Below are 25,321 nucleotides of genomic sequence, written 5' to 3'. Positions count from 1 at the left end.
TCCACACCACATAGGACCCCGCACGGTCACATATATCACGTAATACGTCTAATTGAATAATTACAGCACATATAGGCCCCCACATAGACACAATGCATAGATAGCCATTTTTCATGATTAGTTCCCACCCTTAACATGAATTTTGTATACAAATTAACTAACTAACCTAGCCTAAAAGAGTTAAGCCATAAACTATGTCAAACATCAAAATTGGTCTATGAAGCTTCAATCTACGACCTTACTTCTCACAAATAATCCCAAAATTAAATAAAACTAAGAAATTTAGAATCTACACATCAAAATAGGGCAAATAATAGTCATATTACCTACATTTAGTTTGAGGTTAAAACAGACCCTCGAATTGGGTTTTCAAAAAAGAAAGGCAAAATTAACACTTTATTTCAAAAATGTGTTCCCATACTTTTAGGAATCTATAGCTGAAAAAACTAAGTTAAGTTAAAAATGAGGTTGAAATTGAATAAAAACCATTTTTAAACTTTACCAGGTAAAACCTTTGAAATCTATTTCAAAATCAAGAACCAAAGTTGTTTTAAAGATGGAATCGATGAAAAAAACAAGAAGATAGGATTAGGAACATTATTGACGTGAAAAGGAGTAAAATTGGGGTTTAAAAGCAAGCCCTAAGGTTTTAGGGTTTTGAGAAATTTATCAGTAAATTCACTAATAGAAGGATAAATTATAACCTTAAATCGATAAGAGAATCGAGAATTAGATGTTAATCTAGCATCCTAAGTATCTGTAAGCTCAACTTTTAAATTCTCGTACTATTTTAGGGTTTTGGCTCTCAGGAATGAGTGAGAAATGGTCAATTCGTGATCTAAGGGGCCTATTTATACCCATTCAAGTTTCTTAAATGTTGCAATCGCACAACCAGGTATGCGACAACACTACCTGGCTATCGGAGAGGATATGGAGATCGCCATAGCGCATGGTGTAATTGCACTACTCTCTGCCATGATAGATAAGAGCTAAAACTTGGTGAATTTCTAAGTTCCTCTAAGGCCTCGGGATTTATTTCAAATCAAATATATGTATATAAACTATGTAACCATACTAAATTCGATACTCCAGACTCATTGGCTATATCAAATTTTCAAAAAGATGTCATTTTCACAAAGATGAATCTCAAAATCCAAAATCATAATTTTCCAAATCAAGGATCAAAAAGAGATTTAAAAGAAACAAAACTAGACCAAATATGTTACTATTCTAAAATTGATGTTCTGGATCTATTGGCATAGCCTTTGCAGCCATCTTTGCATAGATTAAAACATAACCACTTAAGTCCATAATAAGACTCTCAATGCCTCCAAAAACTATAATATCAAAAAAAGGGTACTAAAATGCATTGGGAACCATGCCACTCACCCCTACACTCTAGAAATACCAAAATGTAACTATGGGGATAGGTAAAATAGTAAAATCACACAAAAGCACATATTTCACATATTCTATCAAATTTGTAGGTCATTATACATGATGTATATTGTTGTGCCTATTACCTTTGATGAGGGAAAAACTTTGACTATAGTACCAAATTATACATAGCCTGAGGTGCCATGAATTTTATGAAATTAGAAATTTGGGTATCTTTAGTGACCTCGAGTATTGATTTAGTGAACCCTATAGAGCTATCAGTACTAGGCTGGAATCAAGGTTGTATAAAATAGAGTAAGAGCTTAAGGTGGAATATCTTATTAAAGGACTAAGATGCACAAATGTGTTAAAAGCAAAGTAGGTTGAAGGATACTAATAAAAAGTAGCTATGCCTATACAAATTTGCATAGTAATCAGAATTTAAGTTAAAGTTATGTTTTCTTCCTAGTTACTATTATTGCTACTTATTTCTAACTATAGTCGGCTGATGATGCCTACTAGTATATGTGGTTTGTACTGATACTACATTTACAATATCTCCTTCTAGGGTTATAGCCATGTTCCAGGTTAGTTAGAGTTTTTATAGCAGTGACAATGATTATTTTCCAATAGCCCATGCCCTCTCTATCATGCATGGATAACGTATCATGGTTTACCCTCCACTTTTTCTAATGCTCTTGTACTAGTTTAGTCCAAGTTTTTGAGAGTCTCTTCTATTTGTTCTCTAAATTTATTTTATATATAAAATGTATTAAAATGAGTTGTGTAATGAATTGATTTAGTAATAATTTCAAATAGCTGAGTTGTTATTAATATAATAGGAAATATTAATTAAGTTAGCATTCTAGTAACTTTTGCATTAGCTTTATCGTGGGATATTCAGGGTTCTCCTATTTGGGAAAGGTATAGGTAGGTGGTGTGCTATTGAAATATAGAACTTTTGATGCTGAAAATGAGGAACATATGCACATTTCTTAGATTGTTTTGTTAGTTATGATGTGTTTTAGGTATGTTTTGTAGGAAACTAGGTTTTGGATGCTAATTTTAAGAAAAATTGAAAAGAGAATTTTTGTCTACTTAATTAATCAATTTTGGGTATTTGTGACACTTTTTTAATTGTATGTAACCAAAGCATGAAATGAAAGTTAAAGATTTGAAGCTTAGTTGCAAGTATTGGAAGGCCTAGAACTTACCTATGTCTAAATTTGGACCACATATAGCACATTTGGTCAATATAAGACTTAGGTAAGTACAGAAATTAGAGATCCCAAGAGTAAAAGATCTAAAAAAGAACTTATGGCACTTACCTATGTCAACATATGGACAGCATGTAGCACATGGTGGTCGCATATGGGTAAGTTAAACACCAGAAGTTCAAAATCCCAAGAGCAGAATTTGCCGAACATTTTTCTGCGCATGTAGGTGTCTACATACGCCTAACCTCAGGCCATATGTGGTACATGCACCCAAGGCCAGGCTGCATGTGGATGCCACAAGTGGCCACCGACCTTTTTTATCCATTTAAATTTGAGCTTTGATTTTAGGGTTTCCTCGTGTAATATAAATACCCTTTATGTGTTTTTAGTAGAAGTTATGAACTCTTTATACTTACAAACATATTTTGATTGTTATATTTAATTATGATCTTAGAATTCTCTTGTATTAATTTTGGTTGATTAATTCAGTTAAAGTTTTTGGTTTTTACCTGTGATTATTGTGATTTTATCTTATGCTTTCAATCATGAATATTGTTGATTACTTCACAAGTATAAGCAGCTAAAAACCTTTAGTTAGGTTTGTGGAACTTTGGTAGATTGACAAAGTAGGGGAAATGCTATTATTGTTCTGAACTGATACCCATGCACACATTGTATTAGCTTCACTTTAGTATACATCTTAACGGTTTTAAATGTTAGTATCCTTCTTAGGTTATTGATACTTAGTCGAAATGAGTAGTAGTAACTAGGAAAAGATATCTACAACAGTATTTAAAGTTTAGTTAGCGATCCACGCTAGCAAGTATTATCCTAGTAAGATAGTTAATGGTTATCTACTAACTAAGAACACAAAAAGTAATAGTTAACTGGGATCAAGATAAGGGTTAGTAAGGTAGCATCTTGAGACTTAAAAGGTAAAGGGTGAAATTCATTAGGTCGTTCAAAAAACTAATGATGGTACATAACTTATCGATTTTACATGCAAGGTATCATATTGTTTCTTTAAATCATGATAATCCTATAGTGTTGAGAAGCCTGGGGGAACATAATCCTAGTGTTAACCTATGACTTATTATAATCAAAGTTGATATTAGCTACTTGTTTGATATTGCTACTCAAATCCCCCCATTTACTCTTCAAGTTTCGCACGTTGATTACAATAGTTGTGAACCTTGATTCCATGTATTCCCTTGGGATTCAACCCTAACCTTCTTATGTTACTATATTTGACAGCGACCGTATAATTTTAGAGTGAAGATATAGCTTGGGCATTATTAGTAGGTTCCCGGCATAATCTGTTGGGGATCATGATAGATTTTTAGCTCAATTTTAAATCAGAACATAAATTTATGATATGGGTATTGTTTTTCATGTTGATGTCTATAATTTTATTTTTCAAAGAGGCAGCAGTTAGAGGCTTCTTAATAGTGAAAATCTCTATTATAGAGGTTTTTATGTACTTTCAATGGCATCCAGGTAGGTCAGGCTTATCTCTCTCCTAGACTTTGCTCTATTATGACATTAGTTTGATATTGTTCTAGTTGTTTGTTGCTTCTTATGACTCAGATATTTATTTAGTAACTTTAAATTATTTTTGCTAATTAAGGTGGTTAGGTAAGATTTTGGAATCATTTCCCTTAAGTTAGTAGTGGATTATCCATTTGGTCTTGACTTAGCATACTTAGGGCCTTAGGAATGAATTTAGGAGCCTTATCTTGGGTTTGGGTTGATGCGTTCCTTATATTAGGTTCTCGGTGTTGTAGTTTACCTTATTGGCCTTTTTAAGATGGATTGCATTAAAATAATGTCCTTTTAGACTTAATTTGTTACAGAACTATTTAGGAGTCTTTCATTTTTTATTGTATTGCCTTAAACATTACCTTAAGCCTATTAGCTTTAATACCCTTGGCATGTTTATTTTGACCTTAAATCGTGAGTTTAGACTTAATAAATGGAATCTAATTCTCCTCCTATGATTTAGCTTTAAAAAATGAGAATAAAGACTACATGGACTTGGTAAGAATCATAACTTTGGAATTTTACTACTTATGGATTACTTATAAGTTCCAGTACAGGTCTGTACCTAGTATACTAATTTATACCTATTTGTTTCAATTCGAATCTGACACTCGGTATATTATTATCCATTAGTTCTAATTTGAGTCTGACATTTATTATTATTATTGCTATTATTATTGATATTTATCTAGAAATGTCGTTGAGGTCGATAGGATTATGGTTATGGCTGGAGAAGGAATATATGGTACACATATCATACTCCTTAGATCATTTATACTTTACATACTTTTGTACTCACTCCTATACTAGTATTACTATATGTTTGTTGTATCCATTGTGCTTATGGAGGCTCAGTTGGTTTTATTTCTCCTTATGTATACCTTTTTGGTTTATGAGGGTCCAATTATCAGGCAGACAGATCCACAGATTCGAGAGGCTATCTGGTGGCAGATAGAGGGATCACAAAAAGAGTTCTATGATGGGTTGACACCCACAGCTCGAGGGATCAGAAGATCATTCATAGAAGAACATAAGATTATGACAACAAAACTTCATGAATATCCGAGTTAGAGCAACAGTTCAATGAATATGGACTAGCATGGGTGAGCAAACCACCAGGAGACTACTAACCGAACTGGATAAGGGAATTGTTCGCAAATTATTTGTGTTTGGTGAAAGCGGAATGCCCAAAGGGGACTCCAATCTCAAATAGACCTAATAGGTAATCTCTCTCGGTCTGAGGGGTCACCGTTGATATCTCATCCCAAATAATTAATAGGATGCTATTTGGGCCAGGATATGAGGCTCCACCCTTTGTCCTAGAGTTTGAGTATAGAATGAGAAATGCTTCTATTCAGAGACGTTGGGCAGCTTCTTTACTGAATGATGATGGAAATCCTTCCTGGTTGACTAATTCCAAAGAACGCATTGCATAGTTCACTCTTAGCCTTAAAGCTAAGTTCTGGTGGGCTATTGTTCGGTAGAGGTTAATTCCAACAAAAGAAGATGGGAACCTAGATCACCACAGAGCAGTAGTAGTAGCCAGTTTGGTCTTAGGGATAACAATTGATTTTGGCCTACTAATTGGGGATGAGATGTTTGGGTGGGCACATAAAGTGACCACTTCTGTACCCTTCCCTTGTTTGAACACTCATTTATGAAAATGAGTCGGTGTGCCACTAATTTGTAAGGTTGACAATGAATTATAGGCTGCACATAGGTAGGACATTGAGATGTCGAAAGATGAATCAAAGTTCAAAATTTGTGTGACTAAGCTTCCAGCATATCAATCTCAGTCTGCAACAGCTCCCGAGGCTACAGAAATGCCTGAAGGTATGCCTTTACCCATCACCACATATGTACCACCAAATTATGTACCCCAGGGTATGTCTGTAGGGTTAGGTTTTACACAGTTTTCTGGTGGAGAAGATTTTGCAAAACACAGGTTCAACCCGAAAAACATTGTTAAGGTGGTGAAGAATCAAAAAGGTTTCCGAAATAGTAATAAAAGTGGGCAAGAGATTTCAAACCTTTTGTGGAAAAAATTGTAATCGAAGCAGTCAGGCCATTTCAAACTATTCAAGTTAGGATGGATAACATGGAAGCCCGCATAAACAAAAGGCTAGATTCACTGTCTCTCCCTGATCTTGCCAAGCTCATGGCAGAGTTTGAGCAGGCAAAGGCTGACATCGATGAGTTAAAGGGGAAATAATCACATCTGCCTACATTTGACCTATCATTAGTGGTAAGTAATGATGATGAAGGCATTCTAGATCTGATGGGTAGATTCACGAAAGACAAAGGTAACCAGCAAATGGATGAAAAAGCAACAAGGGAAGAAAAAAAAGTGAAAGAGAGAAGAAATGTCACCTGAGGAGTTAGACAAACATAACCTGAAAAGAACTACAAAGAAGTCAAAGAAAGAAGCTGAAAAGAAGTAAATAGAAGCAGAAAATGAAGCGGTAGGAGTCTCTACTAGTGCTTCCCCAGTAGGGGTGTGAAATTCAGGTTAAGTTTGGGAGACGATCCCACAAATTATGGAGGGTAAAGTTATGAGTGCTTCTACCACCATAGGGGACAAAATTTAATTGAGGGAGTATGCAGGGACCTCACCACACCTGACAAATGCCTCAGAGGAATAGGATTTGAAGTAAATATCCCAATCCAACCATGTACGGTATTTTATTACTTTAAGGACAATGCATATCTTTTTTTGTGGGGGTGGTTGTATTTACATCATGGTTGGATGTTATTGCTGATATTCTGAATCCAATCATATGCTATCTAGTAGAAGTGGCATGTCTAGGGTGTTTTTATTATTGCATTTCAGATTCTGCAGCTTGTGATATAAATATCTGCATTTAATGATTATCTATAAAATATTTCTATTTCAGTACTTCATTGTAAATATGGATAATGAATGATATTAGCATAAGACTATGACCATGTGTATGTAATTATTTACTTTATTCATGCAAACATATGTACATAACCTTCAGTGAATCTGTATTTGGCATTATTCTATAATAAGTGTATGAATCATGTCATGAACATTCTAAGAGTTGCAGAAAAATTTTATCTCAGTTTCTTATAGGTGTGAGGATTTCCCTTTAGTTATTGCATAGTCTAATGCCTAGAACTTGCTTGAGTCATTGATATGGTCTTTTAGTTGACTCAATAGTATAGGATAACTAGGAACCTTCTACTTTTAGCCCACTTAGCCTAAATAAATAACCCAACCAAAAAGATTATTCTATCATTTGAACCCGTCTTCTGCCTTTAGGACTTTATTTTCTCTTCTAATAAATTTCATTTATTCTCCGTAGGGTGTTAGCATCCTACTCTGGCCTTGGTCCAATATTTGGGTATTTTGCACTTTAACTTAGGTAAAACGCCTAAGTTGAGGGTGACTTTTGTCAAGGTGCAATTGTCAAATGGAAAGTGAGTGTAAATTTTAATCTAAAAGCTTTTCGCCTTGATCAAGTCAAAGATATTACATACCTTAACTGAATGCATCATCATAAGTTGAGGGCGGCTGATGTTTGACTTCTTCCCTCCAAAAAAAATGGTGTGTTTGAAGAAGAACCTATTATTGGATGTAGTAATAAGCAGATCTGGGCTACAGAAATGCCAATGCAAGGATATTTAAGTCTTAATTAGTCACTTTATCCAAAAGTATATCCTTGCCTAACCTGATGCCTTATTACAGGCCTTGAAAAGACCTATTTGGCTAGGTCAAGCCTATGGGTATTTTGGATTATGCTTGTAACATCTTTGATGAGTGTGAGAGTTTATATTTCATTCACATCATGTGATGAGTGGTGGATTTCAATGTTGTGAGGGAAACTGGAGTTTTACTGAGTTTTGCTATTCTCGGTAGGATGTAACATCCATCTTTGTGTGTTGAATTGTGATCAATGCTGGGTGTAGACCCTGATGTGTTAAATTCATGTGAGTGATATGATGTGTGAATATTTACATCAAAATATTTCAGTGGTTATGTCACGCCTCAAATCCTATTGGGGTGGACTGGCACTCGTAACCGAGGAGGCCTGGGAGAACCAGCTCATAACCTTATACTACCCATGCATACCTTTATGACAACCCAAAATTTGGACAACATCATGTCGCAGATAAAATGAAATAATCACCTGTATAAGCTCGAGCACACATATATATGTATATATAATACTTGGCCGTTGGAGCCATCACGTCTATTAACAAAACACCACCTTGACTGTACATTAGGTGTAGAAAGCCTCTAGACAATACACAGAGTTTAACTAAGTTCGGGACACACCCCACCATATAACTAACTTCTATACAATACAAAAAGTGACTGGATATGACACGGAAAGCCCCGAAGCAAATTGGAGCTCACCAAAAGCAGCTGGATATCTTGGCTCCCACTTGTGTAGTGTATGAGTTGAGGTACCTATGACTGCAGCATGAAATGCAGGTCCCCCATGGAGGACGTCAGTACAAAATATGTATTGAGTATGTAAAGCTGTAGATAATCACAGATGATATAGTAGGTAAATAGAAATCATAAACAAGTGAATATATCGTAATAGAAATGGACCGCGCTTACTAGAACTTGTGACAACCTGTACATTGTATTTATTCAATCACTTTACCTTCATTCTTATCATCTTTGTAATCATTACTGTACTGTACTGTGACCATTAGGCTTCCTCCAGTACATATCAACTGGGATTGACCCATGATAGGCTTATGCCCCTGGGATACCACCCATAAACACATGGATAGGGATTGACCCATGGTAGGCTTATGCCCCTGGGATACCACTCGATAAGAGAGAACTTCTATCACTTAGTTCAATTAATCTTTGAGATTGTTATTTCGATCACCACCATATTTTTGATACTTTGAAAAAATGATACATCAATAAGAGACATATAAATAGACCATTAATGCAATAACAATGAAGTAAGAACTCATTGGCACATCAATGAAGTGTTTTGGAGTCATCAATGCCATAACAATGAAGTAGGAACTTATAGGTATAATAGCACATGGATCTAGTTTGAGTAACCGGATACCTTCTGACAATCATTAGTGCAATAAACATGTAAGATTTGGAAAACAAGTAAGTATTGGAATGTCTTGACATCTTGTAGGGTGGAAACAAGTTCATTGGTAACGTAGGACATCATACAAAACCATTATGGATCATATGTTATTGAATAACTTTGGAAACTTTCTTAATAGAACGATTGTTCACTTTCATGCCAAAGATATGGTATAGAGTATGCTTTACATACCTGACTGTCAACCTTCAATACTAGTCCCAAATGGACTTCCCGTCTTTTCAGATTACTTATCTACAATGAACATATATAGCAATCTAGTATTAGCAACCAAACGTCACAATTCAATTATTTGAATTCACCAAACTAGTGGTTGAGTATTAAGCCTTAATTACACCATAAAGGGTGTCAGTTTAACCCTTTTATACTCCAATTGCATTCACATGCCATGCATATTCATACAATATCCTCCAATATCAAGTTTGGATTTATTTATCCCTCCAACCAATCCATTAAACCAAATTGAGCCATAGACATAAATAATCATAAATTCAATAGTATATCACCATATCCACCTTCTACAACTCAATTACCATATCCACCTTCCACAATTCAATACAACCAAACCATGCAAAATAGTCCACAACCCTATTTCCATCACCTTTCAATAACAACCAATACATATAATCCTCTATCACACATATACATATGGAAAAGAACAAGGAAATCAATATTCATACCTTAGAATTCACCTCTTGATTATGAAATCCTATTTGCACAAATAATAGGTGCCGTTCAAAGCTCTCGAGATGACAAACACAGTTATCGGATTACTTTGGAATTTCTACGATTGAATCAAAAGTAATTTAAAGGTCAAATTTGGCTAGGGTTTATTCTTTCTCAATGATTAATGATGAAAATGAGTTTTTGAACTCATATATATGTATATATACACATATTCCCGTCCATAATATAATAGGAAATGACCAAAATGCCTTTAAACTTTAAATAATGTCAAATCTGTCCTTTGGTGGACTATTTTGCTAAGCTAAAGTAGATCGACCATAACTCTTTACTCCAATATCGGATTTGGGTGAAATTTGTATTTTTGGAAGGATAATTCAAAGGGATTTCATTTCATATAAAGTAGGTCACCCAGTTCATCCTGTACAAGGAGTTATGGTCGTTTGAAGTTGACGCTAAAAATTTGCTTTCATAGGCTAAAGTAAAATGAGTATAACTCCTTACTCAGATGTGGGATTTGTATAAAACCAATTGAATTGGAAAGAAGACTCAAAGATATTTATTTTCATAGGTTGAACCTCTCCCAATTCATTATATAAAGGGAGTTATGATCATTCAAAGTTGACCCAAAAATTCAGTTGGGCTCAGTAGTTTGTGTGCAGGAAAATTCCCAAATATCCCGGCCACCATTTTATAGTTTCGAATGTGATTGATTATATTTGAAACCTATCCATTTTTGGAAATCTTTATATCATTGGAAAGCTTATTCAATAACCTTCGCATGAAACCATCGACGGGTGAATTCCGGTATAAATAAAATAAAAAAATTAATTCCATATAAATAAGACCAATACACGTACTTGAATATGCCAATACACATACTTGAATACGGGGTGTTACACGTTAGTTGTAGCTCATTGCATTGTTCATGATCTCAATTAGGTGTTGAGTTGCTTGAGGACAAGCAATTATCTTAAGTTGAGGGAGTTGATGTTTAGACTTTTGATGGATCATTTAGCATCATCTTCTTGGGAAAATTGTACATTTTCAAGCAACCAAAGTGGTAGTTAATGAGTCTTTTTATTGTTTCAGGGAAAGGAGTGAACCACAGAAAAAACATGGAAAAAGTAGCGAAAAAGGGAATTTGACGATCAAAATGGTGGACCGTTAGTCTTGCGACAGACCACCAGTTGGATCGTCAGGCTTAACCAGAACATGGTCTCCTGAAGGACTTAGTGACGGACCAAATGGTGGACCATCATTATTGTGATGGACCACCAGTTGGACCATCAGGCCTTATCCAGAAACCACTTTTCTGAAGGAATCAGTGACGGACCAAATGGTAGACCGTCAGTCTTGCGATGGACCACTAGTTTTACCATTAGGCCTTCTCCAAAAACCACTTTGTTGAAGGTATTAGTGAAGGACAAAATGGTTGACCGTCAGACTTTTGACAGACCACCACTTTTATCGTCGACTTGGACGCAGTTTTTCTGATGTTAAATTTTAAATTTCTTCTTACCTGGGAACATATAAATACTAAATTTAAGGGTTAGCAAGGGAGCTATATTATCTTTTAAAAGTTTTACATCTATAAAAAATTTATGCAACCTAGTACTTTGGGTATTGAAGCATATCTTTTGGGAAGTTACTCATTCAATCCTTTATTGAAGATTCAAGAACTGATTCTTGAGATTTTTGTAAGTGAATTCTAAATCTATTTATGAATAATACAAGAATTACTTCTTCTTCGTTAATGAAATTTTGTGTCTAAGTTCCCATAATTAGGGTTATGGGATTCTTAATTTGAAAAGCATCTATGGGTTGTGAATCAAATTGAGTTCCATGAATAACTGATATTGTATAAAAATTTCTTCAAGTTAATGACTTCTCTTGGTTGCAAACTTGAGAAGTGAGCCCAAGAACATCACTTTTCTGAAGGGAAAGTTTTTGTTGGGAAAAAGGAAGTGTTTACATGAATTCTAAGGGCTTTAACCTTTGGATTAATGGAAAATGCCTTAACAAGATTAGCTTACATGAGAAAATGGTTGAAAGAACAATGTATCCTTTAAGTTTGAGAGAATTAGAGGATAATCTATCCAGTTAGGTTTAGAAACTAAGGGATAAAGAATAGGATTCAACCTTTTTACAATTGAATTTGTTAATTGGAACTCTTAAGTGATTCACAACCATAGTTGTGCTAGCATTTTTGTAATCATAGCCCTGGTTTTTTTAATCTCATTAAATTACTAATTGCAAAGAGAATCATTTATTGAAATACTCTTGTTATAATTAATTACTTTATAAGTTACAAATCAAAACCCCCCATATTCAGGAACCTCTGATCAACAGTCCGGTAATGATTACAATACTTAGTGAGTACAATATTCCCTTTGGGATTTGACACCCAACCTAGTTGAGTTCTATATTTTACAGCGACTGCTTACACTTTCTTACGAGAGTTGTAATTTGGGTGTACCATTGTCATGATAAGGATAACCTTGGAAAGTCTCATAAATTTAACCTATGGTTATGCTACTGCTTAGATCATTGATGAGTTCACCAAGTGAAACTCTAATTATGTTACCACTCTCGCTATGACCCAAGCCTAATGATTAATCTAATGTTTATGTGAAGGATTTTCCTTTGGGTTAGTATTGTGAAAAGTGGGAGTAAAAAAGGCATCTAGAGAGCACGCACTTGGCTTATGATTGACTTGCTAATAAACATGTTAACCTTGGAAAAGTGGTGATTGCGTATATTATTTACATACTCATGCTCATGCATCTACTTATATTATGTAGTGATGATTAATAGTAAAGTAAGATGGTATATGTTAGCTTACATCACTTATGCTCTATCATTGTGTGTTGTATATGTTTATTAATTTGACTACATATGTATGTGTATATCATTATCTTAGAGGATGTGTTAATCTGATGATGATGCCTACTGAATTCAGAGGGTATATTAATATTATGATGATGCACGGTAAATCTGGAGGATATAATGATGTTATGATGATGCCTGGTAAATTCAAAGGATATAATGATTTTATGATGATGCCCCATGAATCTAGAGGATATAATGATGTTATGATACTGCTCGATGAATCTGGAGGATATAATGATGTTATAATGATGCACGGTGAATTCGGAGGATATAATGATGTTATGATGAGGCCCAGTAGATTCAAAAGAGGTAATGATGATATGATGATGCTCGGTGAATTCAAAATATGTAAAGATGCTATGATGATGTTATGTGTGAGTATATATGAATACATAAATCTATGTGAGGTTATGCCATGTGTGTCTAAACTCGTTTGTGCGCTTAGGACATGATCTCTTACTTTGTAAATTGTTATTCATTCTTGTCATTAATCACTAGTTTAGAGGTATGGCCATTGTTAACTCTAATTAGTAACTAGAAGTAGATTATGCCAAGTATTGGGTTAAGGATAATTGATATGTATAATCTTGTGTAGAACCAAGGGCTCACCTAGTAAATCTACTTGACTTGGATATATGGTTATGTTATGAAATATTGCCTAGTAAAGTGGCTTATGTGATAACTAGTTGTCTCTGATAAATGACTATGACTTGTAGGCTAGAAGCCTAGTGAACTAGTTGGTGGACCTTACTTAGCTAAAATATAGAAACTAGTCCTTAAAGTTGTGATATGATCCATGATAATAGACCTTGTATTGTATGATGAGTGGTTAAGTTTACATCTAGTATGTGATGTCGTGGTGGCTTAATTGATGACTTATATAATTAGGAGGATAAATAAAAGATGGCTTTGTGATGGGTGAATAAATAATAGTGTTGGTAACTTGCAGATTATCCTTATTTGATGACTAGTAAACTATGATACTTGTAAACTATTGGCTGATGAAAATGGAGGATAGCTAATATAGACTAGGCATGGAGTTAAGAATGAGTTAGAGATTAATTAAATATAACCATATTATTAAGATATCAGCTTATTTGTTTCAAATTACAGTATTGATGATGATTGTAGACCTTGGTAAGAGGCCATGGCATGAATGTACAACCCGCGGCTTTGGTGAAATGATTTTGTAGTTGTGTCTTGATATGTTGATGAGTTGATCTCTTAGTAAACTCTGCGATAGTATGGGACGCTGTGACAAGTTCTTTGTTTGTTTTCCTTGAGTGTACTTCCCCACGGTATAGGACGTCATGGTAAGTTCTTTGTCTTTATACTATGATAATCATAGTTGTATTGATGATGGTAATTACATAATTGTTATTGTATATGTGTGGCTTTATGATTGAAAAATGATTACTCTTGATGTATGAAAGTTATGAAATATGAGGATAATGAATATCGTACTATTATTCTTGTGGATTAGTTATTTTGACAGTGATACAAAAGAAGATCCAGGTTTGATTCTATGCCTTGACTTTAAGTTATTGTCTTACTCTACATAATCATTATATCATAATTTAGCTCAGTCGACTGCTGATGCCAACTGAGTACCCATGTTTTGGTACTCATACTACACTTTTATACCTTTTTGGTACACACCAGAGTCCTAGTTACCGATATTGAGTCCATATCGTGTTGTGTCGATCACAAGAGACAAGGTGATATCTTAGAGTTCTAGTTACCCTTTTTTTCTTCTATCACTATTCTATCTTTTGTATTCGAGATGAATGTATGAGATTATTTAAGAATATTTAGACTTTGATTTGTAATTCCTACTTTCCAATCTAGATGCTCTTGTACTAATACTATCAGGTCATTGGATAGGTATTCGAATGTTATCTTTTTCTTTGTGGAATGTAGGTTTTATATTGTGGTCCCATACAGGGTCCATGTTGAAGGTTCCTACCAAGGTAAACCATTGTATTAGTTCTGGGTTACGGTGTTTGCTTACCTACTGGTGGGTTATGGTAGGTGCCATCATGACTCAAAAATTGGGTTGTGATAGTGTGGGTGAAAAATTGCCAAATTTGCGACCGAAGGTGTCATTTTATACCCCTTCAAGGTAATAAGGTGCTGCAATCGCACATCCTAGTGTGCACTCGCACATCCTGGTCTCAGATGTAGATGTGGTGATTACCACATCCTATAGTGCAAGTGCCACTAAAGTGGTGGTGCACCACACATACACCAGAAACCATCTAAAACATGGAAATTCTTCCAAATTTCTGCTATTGCATCAGGATTCATTTGGAATATGATATACACAAATGAACTATGTAATGACACTAAATTTGACATTTTGTATGCAAAGTCAAAGTTAAATTCTCTATCCGAGGTTGTTTTTACCAAATGTGGGTCCCACACCTAATTTCTGATTTTCCAACTTTCTAACCAATAGATCGAAATGAGCTCAGGTGCATCAGTACCCAAACCAAAGGTTTACCTAGCCGAAACTTGATATTACGAAGATGCTGGCACAATCAGAATTTGCATCCAAGATCATCTTACTGAAGTTTCTAGCCGGTGGCCATTTGGATCCAATGAAGACTTCAAAATAGGAAATTGGCTCTAAAAAATAAATCAACTGCCCGATAACAAAACTGTTAGTCCCAGCAAGTCATAATTGACTTGGAGAGGCTATAGAAAAGCTCCAACAATGAATATAAGTGGAAATATAGAAAATGACCTGAAGGGTCATTCTAGCTAGTCTGTGGCCCACCATTACTGTAGTAACCCTACAGTAACCAACCCCAAATTTCATTAAAACACTTTTTGACTTTTTATCCTCATATACATATTTTCGAAATAGAAATACTCTGAATAAAACCTGCCTCCATAGGTAGAAGATTCCAAAGGCCTCACTTCATAAGGGTGGTTCGAACACACACGGAAGAAATCAAATGAAAGAATATGCATATTATGTGTGGAAAAACCTTCCCCATTCATTCATGTGTATTTAATTTTATATATTGTTTTTGGTTCCTTATATAGACTGAGTTATGATTGAGATGATATTTGTGGTCCTTGTATGGACCGACTATTTGACTAGATGTTGGGGTCCTTTGAGTGGATGGGAAATATTGATGGTTGTAATTAGGCATTGTATCAAAGTGTGAATAGAATGTACGTCTTGAACTATGTATAAGTCTTATTTCCATTGTGCACTTATTATTACATGATGTTACGACCAAAAATCTCAGGGTCATAATGGAACTCATCGCGGCGAACCTTGACGAGTAAGCATATCACTCAAACTGATACCCAAAGGAAAAAAATAGAAATATCCCTAGGGTAAGCCTTCTAGAATGAAGATGAACCATATAAGTATAATAAATGTGAAAAGAATATAATCAACAACACAACCACAAATCCCAAAACCTGAAGCCAACAGTATAAGAAGGTATGTAGTACAACTCGAATCCAAAAGGAATACTTATGAAATCCAATAGATACAACTTTGTCTCTGAAAACTAGTAAAGACATAGTCTAGTGATAGAGATGATAGTAAAAGACATTCGGACGCATGAAATTATCCACTAACATGCATTTTGTATACAGAAGGGTATAGTAGGACTGAGTACGAACACATAGATATCCATTTTTCATGATTAGTTTCCACCCTTAACATATTTTGTATACAAATTAACTACTCAGCCCTGTCTGAAAGAGTTAAGCCATAACTTACCTCGAAGGCCGAAATTGGTCTACTATACTTCAACCCACAACCTTACTTCTCACAACGATCCTAAAATCAACTAAAATCAAGAAATATAGAATCTATGCATCAAAAGAAAGCCAACGATACTCATATTACCTATTTTAGTTTGCGGTCAGAAAAGACCCCCGAAATGGGTTTTTGAAAAAGAAGGGCAAAATGATAACTTTATTCAAAAATGTATTTTCCATACTTTTAGGAATCTAAAGCTAAAAACTAAAGTTAAACATACTGAAAATGAGGTTCACATCAAAGAAATAACATTTTTAAAATTTATCGGGTAAAACTTTTGAAATTCACTTCAAAACCAAGAATTGAAGTTGTTTTGAAGATGGAATCCAAGAAAAACAAATAGGTATAGGATTAGGAACACTATTCCAGTGAAAGGAGTAAAATTGGTGTTTAAAATCAAGCCCTAAAGTTTTGGAATTTTGAGAAATTAATCAAGAAATTCAATAAGATAAGGGAGAATTCAAACCATTCATGAGAGAATCAAGAAATAGATATTAATCTAGCTTCCGAAGCACCCACAAGCAACACTTTTAAGTTCTCACAATATTTTAAGGTTTTTGGCTCTCAAGAATAAGTGAGAAATGACCAATTCACGACCTAAGGGGCCTATTTATACCCATACCAGGTTCTTAGATGTTGCAATCACACAACCCGGTGTATGATCACACTACCTGGATGCAGGAGAAGATATGGCGATCATAATAAAGCATGGTGCGATCGCACTACTCTCTGCTATGACAGATGACAGCTAAAACTTGGTTTATTTTCAAGTTTCTTCTAAGGCCTCAGGATTCATTTAGAATTTGATAAACGCAAATGAACTATGTAACCATACTAAATTCGAAGTTCCGGACTCATTGGTGAGATCAGATTTTAAGAAAGACATCATTTTTATAAAGATGGCCCTCATAACCCAAAATCGCAATTTTTCAAATCAGGGATTGAAATAATATTTAAAAGCCATAAAACCAGACCAAACATGTTACCACCCTAAACTGAATGTTTCGGATTTGCTGGCAAAGTCTGTTTTAGCCATCCGTCGCACGGATCAAAAGATAACTGCATAAGTCCATTATAATGCTCTTGAAGCCTCCAAAAACCATAATATTACAAAAAAGTTACCAAAATATTTTAAGAACTGTGCCAATCACCCCTACACCCCAAAAATACCACAATGCAACTATAGAGAGGGGTAAAATAGTCAAATCATACAAAAATACATATTTCATCAAATTTTTAGGTTGTTACATAATCCATCACTAAAAATCAAGTTCATCCTCGAACTAAGGCAAAGAGATACCTGAATCAACAAAGAGCCGAGGATAAGAACTACAAATATCAGACTCAACCTCCCAGGTAGCCTGATCTATGGGTTGATATCCCCACTGAACCTTAAACATAGGGATAACTCTAGTGCACAACCACCTAACATCCCTAGACAAAATAGAGACCGGCTCCTTAACGAAAGAGAACAGCTCATCTAACTGAAACAACTCCCAATGAATGACATAAGACTCATCCAAAATATAACAACGAAGCAAAGAAACATAAAAAAACTAGGTGGACAGCTGATAAAACTGGGGAAAAGCTAACTCATAAGCCAAATCACCTTTAGTCCAAACAATCTCAAATGGGCCTATATACCTAGGGCTAAGATTACCCCTCCTCCAAAACCTCATCACATCCTTCATGGGTGAAACTCAAAGGAAAATAAGATTACCAATATCAAATTGCAGGGCACGAATTCTACGTTCACCACAGTATTTGTACATACTTTAAGCTGCTCGAAGCCTATTTTAAATGATCCCGACTCTATCTAAATACTCATAAAGCAAGTTCGTATCTCTAGGTTAACCTCAAAAACATTAAGCCAACCCACTAGTAAGAAACAAAACCTACCATACAATTCCCCAAAAGGAGTCATATCCCTACTGGATTGATATTTGTTATTATAAGAAAACTCCGCTAAAGTCAAATGCTGCTCCCACTGGCTACCAAATTCCATTATACAAGCAAAGAGCATATCCTCTAAAACCTGGATAGTTTGCTCCGATTGACCATTAGTATGGGGGTTAAATGTTGTTCTTGGATTAACCCACATACCCAATCATCCTTAAAAGTCTTCCAAAAGTCCAAAGTGAACACAGAACCTTGACCTGAAATAATAGACATTGACACATCATGAAGTCACATAATCTCGTGAACATAGAAAGGCTAACCTCTCCGTGTTGAAGGAGACCTGCACCAGATGGAAATGTACAGACTTGGTCAATGGATCTATTATGATCCAAACACCATCAGATCTATGGGATGTGGGAGGAAACCCAGTCATAAAATCCATACTAATTGGTTCCCATTTCCACTCGGGAATGGGTGACCGCTGAAGTAATCTACCGTGTCTTAAATGCTTGACCTTCACATACTGAAAACAAAGGAAACAAGCTACAAAATTTGCTACATCCTTCCTCATACCACCCCACCAATAATGTTGCCTCAAATTATAATACATCTTAGTCACTCCTGGATGGATAGAATACCTGGAACAATGGGCCTTCTCTCAAATATATCAGATCCAATCATCCACTCTCGGCACACAAACTCAGTGTCCAATCCTCAAAATACCATCACAATCCAGTGAGTCTTCCTTAGCCTCGCCACTCGACACCATATCTCAAATCAATCTCAAACCCATATCATCAAACTAGTGAGCTCAAATCTTCACTATCAAATAAAACCTAGCCTTCACCAATATCAAAACACACCCAGGTTTCTAGATATCAAGCCTAACCATCTGTTTAGTAAAACACTAAACCTCTAATGCCAAAGGCCTCTCCTGGGTCAAAAGATGTGTCAAACTACCCATGCTAGTGTACTTTCGGCTCAAGGTAGCTGCAACTACATTAGCCTTGCTTAGATAAGAAAGATAGTTAAGTCATAATCCTTGAGTAACTCAATCTAATGATGATGCCTCATATTAAGATCTCGCTGGGTAAAAAATTACTAAATTCTACGATGATCTGAGAAAACCTCACAACAAACTCCAAACAAGTAGTGTTTCCACAACTTCAAAGCAAAAACAACCATGCACAACTCTAAATCATGGGTGGGGTAGTTCTTCTCATAGGGCTTCAATTGATAAGATGCCTAACCAATCACCTTACCCTCCTATATCAATAAAATACCTAATCCAACACCTGAAGCATCATAAAATATGATAAATCCCATGCCTTTCTTAGGCAACGTCTAGATAGAAGTTGAAGTCAACAAATCCTTGAGCTTTTGAAAGCTTGCCTCACAAATATCTAACTACTAAAATGAAATCTTCTTCTAAGTTAACTTAGTCAAAGGAGCAGTCATGGATGATAAACCCTTAATAAAATAAAGATAATAATATGCCAAGCCAATAAAATACTAAATCTTGAAGGTCAAATTTAGTTTAGCCTAATCGCGAACTACTACAATCTTCGATAGATCAACCAAATACCCTCCTCAGTCACCATAGGACCCAAGAAAGAAATAGACTCTAACCAAAACTCACACTTGGAGATCTTTGCATACAACTTCTCATCCCTTAATATCTGAAGCACAATCCTCAAATGATCTTTATGCTTAGCCTCACTCTTGGAGTAAACTAGGATATCATCTATAAATACAATAACAAAAGAGTCGAGATACGATCGGAATACTTGATTCATCAACTCCATGAATGCGGTAAGGGCAGTGGCCAACCCAAAGGACATGACGAAGAACTCATAATGACTATATCCAGTTTGGAAAGTTTCTTTGGAATATCCAAAGCTCTAATCCTCAAATGGTGATAACCAAATCTCAAAACAATTCTAAAAACACTTCAATGCCCTGAGGTTGATTAAATAAATCATCAATATGAGGAAGGGGATATTTTTTCTTTATATGCACCTTATTCAACCACCGATAATCAATACACATATACATAGACCTATTCTTTTTTCATAAATAAAATAAGTTCACACCAAGGCGATATACTAGGTCTAATAAATCCTTTATCCAACAACACAACTAATATTTTAATTCTTTCAACTTAATTGGGGCCATCCTATAAGGAGAAATAGAAACAGGCTTGATTCTCGGCTCAATATCAATAGCAAAATCAATATTGCATTCCAAAGGCATACAAGGCAAATCAGTAGGCAACACATCCATGAACTGACAAACAATATGAATAGAATATAAAGGAGGTAAAGCAATACACGCAGCATGAATATGAACCAAAAAAAATAAACATCCCCTCTCAACCAATCTATGATCCTGAACATAAGATATGATCCTCTTAGGACCTAAATGAAGTGCACCCTTCAAAGCTATCCTCGGCATACCCAACAAAGCTAAAGTTAAGGTCTTAGAAAGATAGTCTAGGATAGAATGATAAGAAGTCAATTAATCCATACCCAAAATAACATCAAAATCAATGATATCTAACATAAGCAATTCTAACCAAGTCCTATGCCTAGAAAAGTCACACCACGGGATCGGTACACCCAATCTACCACTAAAGAATTTCCTACTAGGGTAGATACATAAATAGGCATAGTGAGAGGCTCACTAACAAAATCAAAATCCAAAGCAAAATATAAAAACACATAGAAAAAAGTAGACATGGGGTTAACTAACACAAATACAGATCTAAAATAAATGGGGAACATACCTATAATCATAGCATGGAAGCCACTACCTCAAGTATGGCTGGTATAGCATCGCACTAGCCACAATCACCAAATAGTTGAGTAGCCCCACGACCACCACCATAGGCTCTGCTAACTGTGCCTTTTGCACGACTAGTAAGACCCTTACCTCTCCCAACTACAATAAGAATATCCCAAAACAAACAACGGGGACATTCCTTAGCCAAATATCTAAACTGATCAAACATAAAGCAACCTCTAAATTTTTCCTGATAGTGTACCCACTTGGACACTCGATAGGTAGGTTTATACATCAATTCCATGACTCCTATACTCTTAAATGATGCTACAAATACTACCATCTATGTCATGGATTTCTAAAGAGCAGGAGGCATAGCAAGCCTAGCTGGCTAAGACTCTACTTGAGAAGGTAACATAGATAAAGGCAGAACTTCTGTCCACAAAATACCGTACTCAAATACCAGTGTAGAAGGAGGAATAGTGCTTGGTGTTTGAGGAGTACCCAAATAAAAGCAGGTGCAACTGGAGAATCCATACTCGAAACTAGAGGAACATCATAATAGACTTTGGCACAGGCGAAGGTACAACACTCAGATCCGAGGAAATACCAAATGAACTCAAGGAAGCATCCTTCAAATAGGTCAATAGATGAACCAAAAATCCCTTCAAGACTGAGATAGAAGAGCTCTGAGAAACTAGAGTAGAACCCATACCTACAATAGGCTCAACATGAGGCTCAAGGGATAGTCTAGTAATACTACTCCTAGATAGGGAAAATCCATAGGCACATCTACTCCCTTGAGCCCATCCATGATTCGAGGCTCGCCCTCTAGGTGAAGGTTCAGATTGTTTATCGCACAGGACTTAGTCGACACCATCTGTAAATAAAAGTGAAACATAACTTTAGATACAAGATATGAAAAAACATTGCATGATAAGTTATAAAATAAGAGAAGTTTCCTAAAGACATACTATAGCCTCTCAAAGATACATACAAATGTTTATGTACTAATTTGTAAAACTCTATTAGTCATCCCATTCATACACCATTGAGACCAATAAAACCTGACTGCTCTGATACTAATTTATTCATGACCCAAAATACAAGGGTCATGATGGAGTTCATTGCAGTGAACCTTGATGAGTAATCCTATTACCCAAAGTGATACCCAAAAGAGAAAAGATAGAAATACCCTTAGGGTAAGGCAGGTAGAATAAAGCCAAACTACATAGGTATAATAAATGCAAAAAGAATATAATAAATAACACAGCCATAACTCCTAAAACTTGATGTGAACAGTATAAGAACGTATCTAGTATAACTCAAATCCAAAAGAAATACATAAGAAATCTAATAGATCTAACTTTATCTCTAGAAACTAGTAAAGATATAGTCTAATGATTGAAAACATAGTATAAGACATTTGGATGCCTGAAAAACATCCACTACCTTGAAATCTCCAATAATCACCCAAATCATATAACGTGGGGCACACCCAAACCTAAATTTACACCAAAAGGGTACAGTAGGAGTAAGTATGGTCCACCGGTACTCAGAGGGTATCATAGCCTGATTGAGAAAACTAGATAATAAAATATACATTATACACTCTAAGAGCACATCACCTGCAATCAAAAAATATCCCACAATGGTATCCCACACCGCTTAAACTAATATTTCTAATATACATATCTCATATATTGTAACAACAAAACTAAGTAGAGCATAAGTATACATTATATCACATACAAGTAGGGACAAAAAAGGAAAATATACATACAATGTCATTGAGCACAATTATAAGAACATAGAATAATTAGATAGATATTAAGTAAAGCAGAAGTACAATCACATCATAGCCCTAGTGATGTAAATATAATAAGAATGATTATGATGATGATGATGATGATGATGATGATGAAAATTATAATAATGACGATGAAGGTGAAGCATGAGGTTATCATACAACCTCTGTATACACCTATGGAGGCAAGCCTACTAATGTAGGACCCATGAAAGGTTCATCAACCCATATACTATCACATATATATATATATATACGGAGGAAATCCTACAAATGTAGGACCCATAGAGGTTTTGTCAACCCATATACAACCAGTTTCTATGACTCTTCTCCAGCATATCCTTCGAAGAAGGTATATAAATGTCCCGTGTCCCCTGTGTTTTCTCTATTTCTAGTGTTTCCAGTTTTTTTGGTGTTTCTAGTATTTCTAGTATTTCAGTACAACCAATATACATGAATCATCTCCATTAAATCCCTTAAAAAAGGTTTATAAAATCCAAGGTTCCCAGTATTTCTAGAATTTTAAGAGCACATACATACTATAAGATAAATCAAATACAAAATACAACAGTAACTAACAAACAAGTGAAATTATATGTATTATTCAATAAGGGTGATGATGAAGTTTTCACAACCAACTACAAATATTATTTCGACAACCACCCACAAAGAGCATTTTCATAACCAACCAGTAACACCCCGTATTTTTGGGCTAGATTTTGAACTGTTATTCCTATGTGTGTAAACTCTAATCCTATATTTGATTTTGAATACTTGTGTCATGACTTTTATTCTAGTGTGTGAAGTGATATCAAGGTGAAAAATATTTGAAGGAATTACTTGGAGCAAAGTTTAACTAAGAGTCTTTGATTCGGCTAAATTTTGGTATTTGATTCTACAAAGGTAGACTTTGAATGTGTATAATTTTGATAAATGTGTAGGTTTTTGGCTCAAGACACACCAAAATATAAATAATTGAATTATCTTTCTAATGATACCAACTTTTCCTTAATATGATACCTGAACAAAAAGTTAAGACCATGTTTGTGAGAAATAGTAAGGGCTCAAATAGGCCCACGCTGTGGGGCCTATTCCCCTGAACTAAGGGATATGTCACATGGGATACTCCCATGGATTATGGGCAAGCCATAGGGGCTATTCCCCTACTGTTTTAGTTCCCTATGGGGAAAGGTGTAATTTGGTCCTTTCCCCTCAACTCCAAATGACCAAAGCATGGTTTATAACACTAAAAGGGGAATTATTTACCTATCTTCTTCAAATCAACTATCCTTAAAAACCTCCCCTTTAACAAGAAAAATAATTCAAGTTTTTTCTCTGAATAACATAAGGATTCAAGCTTTAATTTTAAGATTTCTTCAAGAATACATTCAATTAAGGTATCTGGGGTTTTGAACAAGTTTAATATTTCATACTTATGCTAGAAAGTATGATTTTCAAGTTGAATTTATATGTTTTAAGTTAGGGTTCATTCCCAAATCCTAATATGTTGAAAGCATAGCATTATCATGTGATTTAAGGGACTAAAGAGCATAAGAATTGTACTTATTCATGTTTTAAACTACAAGTTTGATATTTTATTTTTGAGTTTCATTATGTTGACTAAAGTATGAGTTTTTCCTTTCTTATAGAATTTCACATGTTCAAGATGAATTTGATTCATATTTTCCTTAGTAGTGTGAACTCAATTCATGTCCAAATATGATTTTATGAAAAGCTAGGTTATCTCATGCTTCAAGTTTTAATTGCCCAGTTCATATTCATGTGAATTTCATTTCATAATATCTAACTTTAAACTTAGCCATGTAATCATGTTGTTTACTCATGTTTAACATATTCCCATGTTTAGGTTCATACTCCTCACTTATTTGGTGAGTGATATATTTATGTTTTGGATCTTCGAACCTTGATTTCTATACTATAATTTTAAGAATTCATATCATATTTTATGATCATTCAGTACTGGTGGGTTATAAACACCCAATACCTAAGCGTCATATGTGATTTCAGATTTTTAAGTATTGAGTCAGTTAAGACATGAACCTTATCAATTTACTCAGATAATTATGATCATGATGAGAACTATCTTAAATAATATCCAGTTAAATGTAGTTTAGTTTAGTACCATTTTTATTAAGTTGGGAGTAGGATTTAGCACCGACAGAACCTAAGGATAAGGGCTCACCTGCCAGTTAGGACTGGTTCCTTA

This window comes from Capsicum annuum, chromosome 7 (assembly GCF_002878395.1).
Source record: "Capsicum annuum cultivar UCD-10X-F1 chromosome 7, UCD10Xv1.1, whole genome shotgun sequence".
Classification (NCBI taxonomy): domain Eukaryota; kingdom Viridiplantae; phylum Streptophyta; class Magnoliopsida; order Solanales; family Solanaceae; genus Capsicum; species Capsicum annuum.
The sequence above is the reverse complement of the archived record's forward strand: the minus strand, read 5'-3'. Positions refer to the sequence as shown.